Source organism: Apis florea, unplaced genomic scaffold (genome assembly GCF_048593485.1).
Source record: "Apis florea isolate Af1SG1 unplaced genomic scaffold, ASM4859348v1 contig_2291_pilon, whole genome shotgun sequence".
Taxonomy (NCBI): domain Eukaryota; kingdom Metazoa; phylum Arthropoda; class Insecta; order Hymenoptera; family Apidae; genus Apis; species Apis florea.
This window is the reverse complement of record NW_028256553.1, coordinates 1550753-1565886: the sequence shown is the minus strand read 5'-3', so window position 1 is coordinate 1565886 and position 15134 is coordinate 1550753. Positions and strand designations below refer to the sequence as shown.

The 15134-nt window shown below is 38.4% G+C and overlaps 1 protein-coding gene and 1 long non-coding RNA gene across 8 annotated transcripts in view; one reads left to right on the top strand and one right to left on the bottom strand.

The window, feature by feature from the left end:
- Positions 1-15134, bottom strand: part of Sesn (Sestrin) — a 157555-nt gene that overhangs the window by 92852 nt on the left and 49569 nt on the right. The gene's annotated exons all lie outside the window — the stretch shown is intronic.
- Positions 3611-7686, top strand: LOC147658292 (uncharacterized). The gene is made up of 2 exons (XR_015290770.1): positions 3611-3940; positions 6439-7686. It is a non-coding gene; the product is annotated as an uncharacterized LOC147658292 (long non-coding RNA).

Genomic DNA, 15134 nt, shown 5'->3' with positions numbered 1-15134 from the left:
CCGCAATTGCAACTCGAATAGACAATGATGCGATTATATATCTCGTAATCGCGTACAATTATAAACGGATTTGTGGGTCGCGATCCCAAACGCGGAGTTTATTCTTAGCATTTATTTGAATATCGGTTAATATCAGTCGGCTCTGTTCTTCTTCTCGTTTCAAAAGAGAGGGTGATTCTGTCGTCAGAAAGCCTTTGATCTCTCGATTATAACTCTGGCTGGGCCGATAGATATCAAAGGTCGATACACTGGATCGATCAAGCATATATATCTATATATATAAATATAGATATATATGCGTGTCAAGAGAGATAATTATCAAATTATTAAGTTGAAATACGTTTATTTTTTATCTCTTTTATCTTTGTTAGCATATTTAGCGGATAATATATCGATTCTAAGAGAAAACTTCGCGTATACAAAAGGATCGATTGAAGTTTATTCGAAGAAATGTGAGATAGACCATCTATCTTAAATATCAAATTTTGTGCTTGTTTTGATACTTCGAAAATATATCGACATCCTGTATACAAGGGTGGAGAGTTTGGTGAGGAAAGATTAGATAGTCGTCAGATTATTTGGCTAGACTGTGAAAAACAATCGTGACTCAAGAAAAGATAAGAGGATTAGATATTATTTCAGGGGAGGGGGAAAAAAATGTCTCCTCAACATCGAAGTTAAAGATGCAGATAAAGGCAAGAGAAGAAACTGCTCGTGGATACTTTTTCAACTTTTGTTTGGCAAATGAATTCGAACACAAATATCGTGGATGAAGTTGGGAAACATATCAGAAGTATACGTATATATATATACGCACACGTCCATCGTTTCGAACGAGCTTCTTCTGTTTGGACACTAAATAGTTGGCCAAAGATCGTCGATGCAGATTTATTCGGAAGGGAAAATAAACACACGTGGTGGACAAGCTGACGGCTGTTGCGACTATTTTCGAGTCACGTTTATCCGCTAATTTCGCATACTGGAATTACGTGTATAACCAGTACGCAGTCGAACATCGATGTATACAAATCTTGTCGTGACACGAATCGTATATATGCATCAAAAATAGTCAACAGCCATGTTGGAATATAGGAATCAATGTATTATCAATGCGCGTGTTGATATCTTTTTTTTTTTTTTTTTTTTCAGAAAATAGATTTATCGTATATAAACAAGATATATATAATGCACGTGAAGTATATAAATAAAACTTGAATAAAAAGAAAGAATGGAAGAATTCGTAACAATAACGATCCTTGTCCAATTTCAATTATAAGATCCGAAACGTCTTTATGATTCAATTAGATACGGTTCCCCTGCAATATAATTACAGATAACACTTTAACAAAACACTCATTGTACATATACCGGTTACACAAATGCGATATATAATATAGTTTAAATTTAATTCAATACGTAAAAGTTAATACCACTGCTTTACATGTATGAACATTGTATACGATACTATATTAATTCTCTGCACATACATATCCAGATATAATATTATATTTTTAACCTTTCTGGAAAAGGACCAAAATCGACAAAATCGTTTATTATTTTCGATTTTCAACTCGTAAAATTCTAACGAAAACTCGTTCGAGACACGATGCGATTCTCAAAGACACGATCTTCATACTCCCCCGCATTTTTTCCGCATCTTTATCTTATTTCAAGCGTATCGATTCGTTTCTCCAACTTTTACAATAAGCGTGACTGGCAGCGTAGAAGAAAAGGAACGCAATGGCGGATGAACGAAAAAGCGGAACCTTTCTCGATCAAGATCCTATCGTTTATCCACGGTCGAGGTTCGGTATCCAAGAATTTCCAACGTTTACGACACGCGATTGTTTACGATTCGTAGAGAATCCGCGGATATCCTCCACGTGGAGGAGAAGTCGCGACGAGGTAACTCGGATTCGCATTTGGCGGGATGCCCGTGTTCGAACTTTATCGTTCGAATCGGGTGCGTGATATATCGGTCAAAATGGTGCCCTCCTTTCTCGCCTTATCGGATTACGAGAAGGGCGGGAGAAAGAAGTTCGAGAGAAGGCGAGGATAAAAGAAAATTACGCGGATCGAAGGATTCTTTTCTTCTTCAATTCGATTCGATTGGCTGGAAGGAAGGGTGAAATTTTATGCAAAGAGTTTCGCGTTGGAGCAAAGTTGGAGCAAAGTTGAAGTTCGAAGGAGAAAGAGAAAAATAGATTTTTCTCAACGATAATTACGAGATTTTTCAACGCATGAAATTTCTACACGTTCCACGTCCGTTCGACGATCGTCTCGAAGTGACATAACGTAGTAAATAAAGATAAAAGCTTTACGTAACGAGAAGTTAATACGAAGTTTTACGTTATCACCCGTTTATATACCGTTTATATCGATCTCGGCAAAAATCGTTCGTCCGCGCGTGATTCAAGATCATTCTTGCACTGCATATAGATTTTCTCTGTTGACGGCCTTGCCTGTTGGATCGTCTTGGTAACATTTTGCATTTAGCAAAGAAGAAGAGGAAGAGCGCAATATCGACGACACGTGTAACGTTGTTCCGAACACGGCGCCGTCATACGCGCGTCGCGTGTACACCCCACACTTGACGTAGCTTATTTGTTGACAGATTTCAATTTCGGCCGGTGTGTTTACCAGACGTTAACGAGATCCTAAAGATACGTGAAATTGTTTGGCGCCAGAAATAAACGATTATGCGTTATGTGTACAGATACGTAAGAACAACCCGTTGTCGTGTGGAACGTCTGTATAACGTTTGATGGCGCGTGAGTATTCTCCAATTTTTGTATTAAAAAGAGGGGAAAAAAGTCGATCTTTGAAATCTTCGTAGAGCGACTTGTCGAGCAACTTGTCAAGTACGACGAGTATAATTTTAGAAAGGAGATATAACATCGTGATAATAATACAACAAGATAGAGTATTCGTTTCATTTCATAATTTTCCATTTATTTTCAAGAGCCTTGTAGAAAATCCTTCTTCGCTTCTGCATCTCCCTGCATCAACCAATATTATTGTTAGCCCAGACACCCTGCACACCAATGTATACACGCGTACTTTTTCATTACGTTACGTATTGTACCTCGTTTGCTCGACGATTAATATGTGTATAGTTTCACACGACAATATATCATTTGCAAAAATAATCGCCGTTCTTTCTCTATCTCCATTATTAAATCTGTTCACACACAATCCCGATTGATTTATCAGTCGTTCTATGGATTTAGAGGAGAGGAGGAGAGGAGGGACGAGGAGCGAAGAATGAAGACGATCCACGCAACGATAGGGGAGAGACCGATCACTTGATTTTAACGTATTACTTGTGACCCGAATAGACTCGGCGGTGGAAGGAATATATTATTACTCGTACGATCGAGCACGAGCAGGAAATCGCGCATCGTTCCATAATAAGAGCAACGATTATTCCTTATCTTCTTACGGTATCGGTATCGCTCTATCCTCGTGTTCGCGCGTGCGTGTCTGCGAAAATATGCGGGGACCGAGGCGTGCCAATGCGCGTTTCGATTAGCGGGAATCGCGCGTAAAATCGGGCCGCTATTACACTTTCGACCGACCTACTTCTCTTGTTTTTCGTATCGCACGCCCCATAGTTAAAGAGCTAGGAACGCTGATTAGAGCGTTGTTGTGAAGCGTCTGTTCGAAGTCTACAGCTTTTGCGCGTAATTGCATTCATGGATTTGTTGAAAATTCTCGTTGATTGTGCGATTCTTTCTTTTTTTTTTTTTTTGACAGAAGATGGAAATCCATCGATTATTGCGTGTGTCATCGAATCGATGTATCAATGTTTCACGTTGTCCAAGTGCAACGCAGTTTATCAAAGTCGCGTTTCCAACTTTTAATCGGCCGAGCAACGAATCTCTCAAATCGAGCGTACGAGTTGAATTTCAAGAAAGGAAGTTTGCCTGATTTAAAACTGGTTTGATAAATTATTATTATTAAGAAAAGAAAGAAAGAAAGAAAGAAGATTCGATCGAGATCCGAAACTGCGTTTACATCGAACGAACGTGGTCGATCGATTTAATTGTAATTAAAATTCTATTCGCGATATCAATTATTGTATATTAAGTTTCGCTCGCGGATTCGGCAAGTTGATTAACCGAATATAATCGAGCGAACTATTCGTCGAAGAACTATGCGTATCCTACAACTAACAACTTCAATTAACAACTCGAATTTAATACCAATCGTATCCTATCGAACAGAGTCTCCATTAAATTTTCTTAACTCTTCGAAAATGGCTCGATAACCGTTATTAAATAAAATGGAATTCAAACTACGAACACCCATCTATCCCTGGGATGGATAAAAATCGATCCTTTTTTTTCGAAATATCTAAAATTTGCACACGATAATACTACACGATAAATAAACTTTGGAATTGAAGTGGAAAAAAGATCGATCTATATTTTCACAAATATAGAATTTACGCGTTTCACGGTATTTCCAATGCAAACGTATAAAACGCGATAAGAGGGCGGCGTTTGACCCCTGTGTATCTCAGCTTGGACTATAATCCACCGTATGACGTAGCTTTCATAACACTGAAATACGCGCGCCGGCATTGTACGATTTACGCATGCGCTCGTCGTCGAGGAAAGAAAGAAAGGAAAAGTAAAAAGAGAAAAGCAAAAACCGGTTGATACGGAATAGGGGACGATTCCGTAATTGGTGATATCCGACCACTTCTCCCCGAGGATCGATGCAATTATGCGCCCGCCTCGATTACCGTGAGCGAGATACAGTTGAATAATTGAATCGAAACTGTATGTTTATTTATTATTTATTATATGAGATATTAAGTTGCACAAGTAGCACAAGAGAGTTTATTAAATTGATATAATATAAATCGATAGAGACGTTCTTTGAATGAGTTGACGCGATAATCCTCGTGTCGATAGTTGAAGTTTACGATGTTGCTCGATTTTAGAATTTTTCGAAAATCTCAAGCGAGTAAATAGTAAGAAGTAAGGTTGGAAAGAATTGTAAATTGATCCATTTCAATCAAGTATGAAAATACTATTGGGTGCAATCGTTGAATGTGTCCAGCGTTTAAAATTAATTAGATATAAGAAAAAAAGAAAAAAAGAAGAAAAAGAAGAAGGGAAGCATTCATAAAACGAAATGAATGTCACTTATTCAAAACAAACGAACTAATTAACCCAATATCAATCGGTTCCCCTTATCGGAACGCGACACTTCAACTTCTTTTAATAAACAATTCGATTCGAGACGGCGGCAGACGGAGCAAAAAAATCTCTCGGTTAAAATTGTGTCGTAACGTAGTTTTCTATATCGTCAATACTATAAATGGTGACAAACTCTGCTCTCTCAGTTATCTCCAGCCGCTGTGTTTTAGCTCCGAGAAAATGCGTCTTTCTCTCGAAACACGATCGCCGAAGTAACGATGAAAGACAAAAGCCTTGGTCATCTTAACCGACTTTCTTCTTTTTTCTCAAATACGTCTTCAACAGTCAGAATATCGTACCGAAAATTTTCAAAAGAATTTACACTGCTCATTCCAATATATCCTATCGTAGTATAGGACAAAGGGAGACGAAATTATATTTCAGAGATACGTGAATAAGAAAAAGGAAAAAAAAAAAAAAAAAAAAAAAAATACCGCAACTTTAATCTCTTAACGTTTATTTAAAATTAGAATTTTTGGATCGAGTGAATTTATTCGTAGAGATATAAGCGAGTATACGAATATTTTTGTTTCATGTGCTAATTGTAACAAGCGATAAGAGGAGAAGAACGAAGATGAAGAAGAACAGCGAGTAAAAGCGCAGTCGCATGCCATGCCGACTTCTTTTTCCTTTTCTTTTCTTTTCTTTTTTTTTTTTGATCGTGCCGCTTATCAGGGTAAGTGGGTTCGACGATTTATTGACGAGCGTGATAATGATAAAGAGATGATAGGAGGCTGTGCGCAGAATACGATATCGGCGCGGGAAAGATGAAAAAGAGAGCAAATCGAATTGGAGGGGAGGGGAGAGATACAAGGGTCGAAAGAAACGTAGGAAAAATTCGATAAAACCTCGCGAAAGGGTCACTTAATCGTTCGATTGACCTTCTGCTCCGAGTGTCGGGGATCGGTAATTGTGTCAAACGAATGGATGCACGTCCTCCCACGGGATTCCGTGGAATATCGTCGCTCCATTTTCCAAGATGTTCACCAGACCTTCCTTCATCGATTTATCGAGGGAATATTTTTTGGGGACGGAAGGGGACGGATCGTTTGAATTCATCGTTGAAAATTTCATCTTTCTTTCTTTGTTTGTTTTCTTCGAAAAAAGGAAGACGATCTTAACATCGTTATCCAACCTCAAAGCGAATAAAAATTGAAACGTTACTGAATATATATATATATATATTCTATCATCGTCTGCATGCAAAAGTTACGGCTTTTAACGACAGATCCGCGATGCCGGAAGATCGAAATCGCAGACAGCATGGAGGGAAGGAGGGAACTTTGCATAACGATCACCGCGTGAATAACTCATGTCCAAGGGAGAATATGAATACGTTTCGATGGCTTCCGATGGTGTGCCTCGTCCTCGCGTGGCTAATTATAAATTAGAGATAAGCCTCTCGGTTCAAAGGGTAGTCGAGGGGGAAAAGGAAGGAGGAAAAGAGCGGGCGGAAAAGAGATAGCCGAGCGCATCGCGTGGGTGGTTGCGCGAGTAAATAAGCGAGGAAACGAGCGAGACGGACGACTCGTGGATCGATTAATCACAAAATGTTCAAAACAACCGTGGACGAAGTCTAAAAACGGAGTAGACGATCCCGTGCTACGCGGTGGTGGCACGCGACTGTTGCCGCCTTGAAATTTGCATATCGATGAATATATTTAACCGTGCAATGCTACGTTGCTTTTTTCCTTTTTTTTTTTTTTTCACGCCATCAAACGTCGCAATCTTCCCCAAGCGCGATTTTAATACTTTCAAACGATAGACGATATATTTGTTATCGAAAAAATTGTTATCTTAATAAGTACTTTTACTTGTTTTAAATGGACGCAATTTTTTTCCATGGAATTTCTTCGACGGAAATAAAGAGCAGGAGGATTTTTTTCCTTGAGAAATTTTTCGATTACACTCGAGTTTAAGGATGAATATTTGCACAATGATCGAACTGATGTCTGAAGTGACTAGACGATAAACGAGCCGCGTTTGACACACGCGTTCACGGGTGATTGGGTTAAAACGCAATTCCGTGGGGCTCGATAAACTCGGTGACTGGTTATATCTGACAATATAACAATTTCCTCGTGGTGTGTATGCACATTTATGCTAATGTCGGACAGTGCTAAAAGTTATCAATTAGCCAAGATTTTCTCTCCCCCCTTCTCCCCCCTCGCGTTATCACGCGTGAATACAGTCAGAATTGTAATTTTATTCGCTATAAGACTCGATAAACGTCATTATTATCATTGTATATGCAACGTTGTAGTTCTCATATACGTGTGATATACGTGTTATCATTATTCGAGCAAAGGAATAGGAAGAAAATACAATTCTGTCAAAATTGACAATAAAAGTAAATTTGATCTTACTTCAACTGGAAGTGGATCGAGTCTCCATTTTCGTTATATTCTATCTTTTCCTTCAATCAACGTGAAAAATCAAATTGTTTATAAATTTAATAAACAAATTATCGAAATAATCGTGTTTTAAATTTTTTTCCACAATCTTATATATATATAAGAACACACATTTATGCTAATGATATTTAAATTATAAACGATGTTAAAAGTTGGAAATTAGCAAAGTTTTTCTTTTTTTTTTTTCTTCTTTTCCTCAATTATTATCCTCAATCCTCGTTCACACACACGCGAAGATACACGCCAGTTCGAGTTGTTATTTCCACATTTTATCTCTCGTCAAGGTGTTAAGTCACGGGGGGATACGCGTGAAATCATTGTTCAAGGATTTAATAGACAGCAACGTTAATTCGACTCGGTCGATATACGTATAAGAGAGTCAAGGAGGCATGATCGAGGCTCTGATCAGTGCGGTGCACGAGGCGTTACGCGAAATATTAATCGCGTCCTTGATAATTTTATAGTTGAACCGGTCCTCATTATAATAACGAATGAAAATAATGAAACAGGATAACGGCGGGATAGTCACGTATTTTCCTCTCGAATTCGTTTCTCGTTCCTTTCTTATTTTTGTTTACGAATGGCCATCCTGGGTTTCCATCATTATCCTGGCACAGGTTGTGGAAAAGTAGGGCGAGATATTTGGATATTTCTCGTATATCAGATTGAAAAAAAAAAAAAAAAAAAATGAAGAGAAAGTGGTGTAGTGAAAAGTAAGATATCGCCAGAAATCTTAATTGGATCTTACGCGATATGACAAGCTTTCTTTTGAAAAGTTATTTCTTTCCATTGTAATCTGTAAAATAACAAGAAAGAAAGCTTTCGTGTCCCGTCAGAAATCTTATGACAATTTTTCTTTAAAAAAAAAAAAAAAAAGGAAATAAAGTTTTGTCGAAACAGTTAAAAGTTCCAGTTAACAAATTAAAATTAAATCGAAGAAAATTCGCGATTCGCCCAGAAGCTTTGTTTTTTCGAAATTCGACTTAACAGACAAAGTTTGACTTGCGCAATTTTGGCTATTTCTAAAAATAATCCTAGTTGAAAAGTCTCGATTGGGGAACTCGAAAAATTACTCGAGAAAAGCATAATGGCCGCCTTAACCCGCCTATTCCCCCGGTTTCACCCCTCTCTCTCTGAGGATAAGCAACATCCGATGATATCGTCACTTTTCAACAGTTGCATCACGCTCGATGGCTCGCACGAACGCGAGCGCAATAAATTGCATAAGTTCGAGAGGAGGAAAAGGAAAAGGCCTCTTTTCAACACTTCACTTCGAAGATTAATCGATCGGAAGAACCGGTCTGCCTCGATCTGTTATCCGAGTCCTCTTCGAAGTGGCGAAGAGCACACATGTGCTCGTTGTCCTTCGATACGAAACCGGCTATTAAAACTTCCACCTTCGTTTTCTCGAAACTCTCTTCCTCGTGTGTGGCAATAATACACACACGCGCGCGCGCACAACGTGATTGCCGTGAATACAGGCGGATCGAAATCCTATGTGGGACACACGGAGTGTCCTGATGCCGGTTTGGCGCCACTCACTCACAAACAGAAGCACGTGCCTCGAAGGAGGAGGCGAGCAGAATCGAAAGATAGAGAGAGGGAATGAAAGAGGGGAATTCTTTATCGAATTCGACGCGGAACACGAAAAACGCGATGGAATTTCTAAATCTCTCCTTATTACGCTACCGACGCCCACACCTCGAATCACGTGTCATCGTGACGTTTAATCTCTTCACGATTGCCGGATCGAGTACGTGGCCAGAAGAATTATCTACCTTTCGAGTACATGTTTGTTTATTATTTCGTGTGATAGCACTTTTTTCGAGCAATTTCGAACAGGATGAATTTTAAATTTGATTTTTACTGATTTTTTAACAATTAATCGATTGATTGTTAAAAATTCGAATATATACACGAGAATGAAGTGAATATGTTTATAAGATGAATATATTTATAAGATTTTTACCAAAGTAAATAATCACTGGTAATAGAAACTCGAATTCGTTTCATCCCTGCCGATCCTTAAAGTATTCGTGCGTTAAAAAATTCGGACCCTCTTCCGAAAAATGTTGCGCGGATCGTAGGATTTGGAATCGAGAAGAGTTTATCCTGCATTCTTTCGCAAATGTATCAGTTGCCAGTTTTCGTAACGCGGTTCTTGTTCAGCTACGATGTTCTAAATAAAATCTTTCGAATTGTATCGCGTAGGAGACGATCTCAGGGTCCGCCTCGTTTTTCGAAATTTCGCGAAATTTCCCGTCCTCAAATCTTAGCAAAATAATTGCACACGTTGGAAAATAATTTTCGCTCTCGAACTCGCTCGCATATATATTCTTTTCTAATTCTCGATTGTGCTTTTCGAAACACGACTTTCTATAATAATACAATTTCTCCTCTAGGAAGAATAATTAATTATTTTTAATTAACGTATCACTCGAGATAAAAAAAGAAAAATAGCATCAAAATCGTGTCAAAAAACGAATATAAAACGGATGTGTAATAGATCTTAAATACTTAATACTATCTTATCAAGATAGATTATACATCGCTTCTATTCCCTGTGTATTTTAATAAACCGAGATAAATAAATTGCAAATCACACGGTATTAATCACGATAGAAAAACTAATGCTAGACTTTTTTCTAATTAGTAATTTACTACTATTTAACTACTACATTTTTCACTCAAGTAAGTAAACTAACTAACGAGTGATCGAGATAAATAAATATCGAAAATTTTCCAACTTAAATTAATCGCAAAATAAATAATATTAACCGTGAACAAGTACAATACGAACCCTGTTGCGAGGATCGATGGCCCGCATGTTGAGAATTCGTGATTTTAGGGGCATTTATCGTTCGATAATTTATTTATCCGATCGCTCGATGGATCGATATGTTTGGAAAGGAAACGCGGAGAGAATAATTCACCAACTCGAAGATACATTGACAACCGCGATGCTCCATAGCTTCGTTAATAGCCTCATTATTCTGTTATTCCGAAACATTTGCCTTCCGATGCTTTTCCACCTAAAATCCGATTCCTCTTCCCGAGACTCGCACGCATACACACACACACACACACGATACGTTACAAAAATACGCAATCTCTGATTCGCGCTTTCTCTTTCCCGTTTACGAGAAAACGGGAGATAAAGAAAGTGTGTTAATGACAGCTCGAGGGAATAAAATCTATTTCGACGAAGTTGCAAGAATATTTTTTTTTTTTTATTAATTTGTAATAAATACGATCCTCTTTTCTATAAATAAGATCTTGTTCGATCATTTGTAAATTAAGAACGCGCAATAATTTCCTTTGATCCTGGATTTTCTCACACGGCGATATCGTGAAAATAGGTTTCAATATCGGAAACAAAAACGACAACGTTTTCGTTCCATCGTAATCAAGAATTATTTTCACGTTTCATTTCACCCTTCCACGCGTAATAAACACCAACGCGACATCTCGACAACTTCGATCCGACCGCGGATAATTACAATATTAAACGGGGGCAAAAAAATATTGGGAGCGTGCAAGAATCCTCAAGTCGAACCCTGATCGATCTCGATTTATCAATCTCTCCTTGGTGGAGTGCGCCCAACTTGGAACGCGCTCCAAGTGTATCGTTGCGCGCAATCGAATGGCCGTGAGATGATCGAATATCGTTCCAGATGTGCAACGCCGTGACATAATCGTGCTCGAAAAAATTTCCCTCCCCACGATTCCACCACGACACTGTTTCTCGTTCAACGCCTTCGAGTGTAATAACGAAATTTACGTGCCTCCTGCGTGTATATATTCCTCGTCACCTTCAACTCAACTCGACTTTCGTTCCTCGATTCGAGCGAGACACGACGAACGAGATAAATAAAACGAAATGGAAAGTTCATTGGACGCGCAAATTTCCCTCCCCTCCCCCCTCCCCTCCCCCTTTCCTTATTTATTTCGTTGCATCGCGTTTATTATCGTTTATTTGTTTCTTTTTTTTTTTTTTTTTTTTTTAATTTACATTCCGCTTAAACGGAAACCGAGCATCGCTCGGTTCTCATCGTTGATCCGAGGTCAGTTTTCCACTCTCGGTGCACGTGTAATCGTCTATATTTATCGGCGAATAAAAGACACGCTAGAGAACGTGAGAAAGCTACAAACAAACACAACACAATTGGCCGAGTAAACATTCCCGTTTTACGTAAGCGCGAACAAAGCGCGGATAAAAGCGGTGAAGGAAAATCGGGACCGCGTTACAACAATCGTCTTATCGGGTTCATTCATATTTTATCTTATTGCAAGAGATCAAGAGTGGTGGATTATTAGTTATGGAGTTATCTTGTTACGAAAGGTATATAAGAGAAAGGGGTAAAGGATGTTTTATTTTTTTTTTTTTCTTTCGCGATGAAGTGAATACGTGTTTAATCATGAAGTGAGAGAATTATTTTGATATTTATTGGAGGAAAGCAAAGTTTAAAATTTTGCATTATTCTTTTTTTAAATAAAATGTCAAATCTATTGAACGGAATCAAATTTCTTGACACAATTTTTTCAAATATTAAAGGATTAGATTACACTACAAGATCCTATCCTATCCTAGAAATTACATTATTTCAGAAAAGCAGATATCTTAGTTTAAAAACATTTCAATTCATTTCGTGACAATCATTTAAATAATCAAATTTCCGAATTTTGTCGTAGATCAATATCACGAATCGACGAATCGAAACTCGATAATTTTTGATTAATAATTATTTTAAAAATTCGGAAGTTTAGGATAAAATTAGAGAAGATCAAGATCGAAGATAACCCTGGCCATTATTAGCGATGTTAAAGCACCTGTAATAGATGAACCGCTATTTTTAACCCGTTAATTCGATCGTATCAATGAGACGTTTGTCATACGTGATCTATGATTGTTCTATTCGTGATCAGATGAGGCCGATAAACAACATTACCGATTGTTCTTTATTAGCGCCATTCGATTTCTCTTATTTATCAAAGTTCCATCTAGCAGACATCGAACGACGCATGACTAATTTATTACCGATTTTCTAGACAATGGCTCTGTATCGTTTAAAAGTTTAAAAACTTTACTTTTTAAGTTACCTTGAAATAATTCATAGTCACAAGCGAGAGACGTGGAATTTTTTCTATTTTTTTTTTTTTTTCATTATTCCAAGGTTATTTGAAAATATTACCGTTGTGTTTTTTTTTTTTGATGAATTTTTTTTCATTCTTCTTTTTCTTTCTTTTGCATAACAAAAAAGAACGATAACTCTTACAAGAATGAAAAGAATGAAAAGAATTTCTAATATTTTAAATTCTTTTTTATAAAACAAAAAACGCGCTATGCAATATGCATTTTCCTACAATCTATAATCAATAATATCACCTTGTGATACAAAACTATTTATTTTTTTAATACAAAATTGTATTAAAATGTAATTGTGTATATATATAAAAAAAAATCACGCTCGATAGAATGCAAAAATTTGAATAAAAATCGGATTAAAATAGGCGGAGAAAATTAAAATTCCATTATTAATTAACACAATTAAAAATTAGCAGAGGATTCGATCAGGAGCAATAATTTTGGCCAGATAGAATAAAAATTCTCGAAACATGGTCGATCGAATCGAGGGGTGGTTCCAAAGCAAAGACGGAGCAACCTGTTACGCAAATGATTACCCGCTTATTAATAGCAATCGCGATTTGGCAACCACTGTTGCCTATCAAGACCAGCCATATACGGGTCGTGTGTGCGTGTGCGAATGTTCGTCATTATGCGATTAATAGATAATTCCATCTAGCGTGAAATCGTTTACGCCGTATATCACTCCGTGTGTTCCTTATTCCGACTCGAAAACTCACGAACCCGAGTGATCAACGAAACGATTAAACGACGAAGGGATGATCCGATTCGTGGGTATAATTATATTTTCGCCGGGAGTTAATTAAAGATTTCTAAAAGGGAGGATTATGAAGTTGGCAAACGATTAGGGGAAACAAGGCTGGTTACAGAAGTTACGTAAACTTTGCAACGTGAGTTTATAATTTGAAGAGCCGGTTGGCGGAACTCGACGAGAGAGCGAGTTTCGAACAGGAATTAAGAGCGTATTTAACAAGCTATATAAATGAATATCCGCCTTAAGAATCGGTATTACGCTAATTACCGATAAGCTAGCTTAACAAACCGCCATCTTCCTGCGTATATAAAAATAGAAAACTGTTCTAAACCGTCCTTCCTTCGTACTACATTCCCTCGTAATTAACACAAAGAGCACTGAAAGAAGAAAAAAAAAAAAATGAAATTTTTAATTCGTTTCGCGATTACAACAACAAACAGAAAATCCACGAATAAATACCTTTACACAAACTTCCGCATTAACTTAACAGCCCCAAATCATTCCCGTTACGAAAACTCCCATTTACGAACACGTAACGCCTATTAAACATCATCATCTCATAAACCGATCTCGTAAATCCTTAAAATCCAATCCCCCCTCCCCGTGGAGATGGGCAGAGCGAAATTCACTTTCACCGAAAAATCATCTCTCCCTCTCGTCGCCGATCCGATCACCATAGAAGCGATCGGCTCGCTCGCCGATCGACCTCGATGCTCTCCGCCGCGCCGATGCTTGAATATGCATGCGAATTCCATCCTGTTTACAACGACTATCTGGCAACCGGTCGGCCGATCGGGAGGGGGAGGGGTGACACAGATATTTTCTTAACCTCTAAAGGCACCTACGATGCCGGTTCTACGATGCAGCCAGTATGCAAACGCTGCCTCTCTGTTCTCCACCACGGATCGAGGTGGGGGAAGAAGGGGTTTTACGCAACCACGGCACGAATCAACTTTCAAAGAGGTGGTTTCTTTTTAACCAGCGTTCTTGTAAGCGCGCCTTCCTTCCGCGCGGGATCGTTTCGAATCGTTTCTTCCTCCTCGAAGGGATGAAAAATTCCCTTGGTGAAAAAAGGCGGAGGAGAAGGATTTGGGCGTGTCTGGGACGGTAAAAGTAAGCCTCGACGGCGGAAACCTCGAGGCGAGGGATTTTTGGACGACGAACGCCTCGGTGGGAGAACGAGGGACGAGGAAAACCGTCCCGTCGTTGGCACGGAAACTAGGGCTTCTTCTAAATTCGATATAATTAGCAACAATGTTTGCTTACTCGTGCCGGGTTTTACTTGCCGAGTTTCTTCTCACAGATCCTCCTTCCTTCGTTGTTTTTCTTTCTTTTAAAGCCGATCGTCGAGTCTTAAGGCGAGGATTAAGTTCGCATTGAAGGGGAGAAAAACGTCGTCGGCTTCGAACGGTGATCTTGTCCAGGGGGATGCTTTGGGCCGATAATTCAACCCAAGTAGTTAGATTTGACGAAGAATTGTCGGGGTTAAAGGAAGTTTTATCCCAGTTGCGAACGAGTAAATGTTTTGAATTGTATATTCGATCACAGACGAAAGTAAGTTTTATAATCGATTCGATTCTCTTTTCATTTTACTTTAAAAATACTTGAAG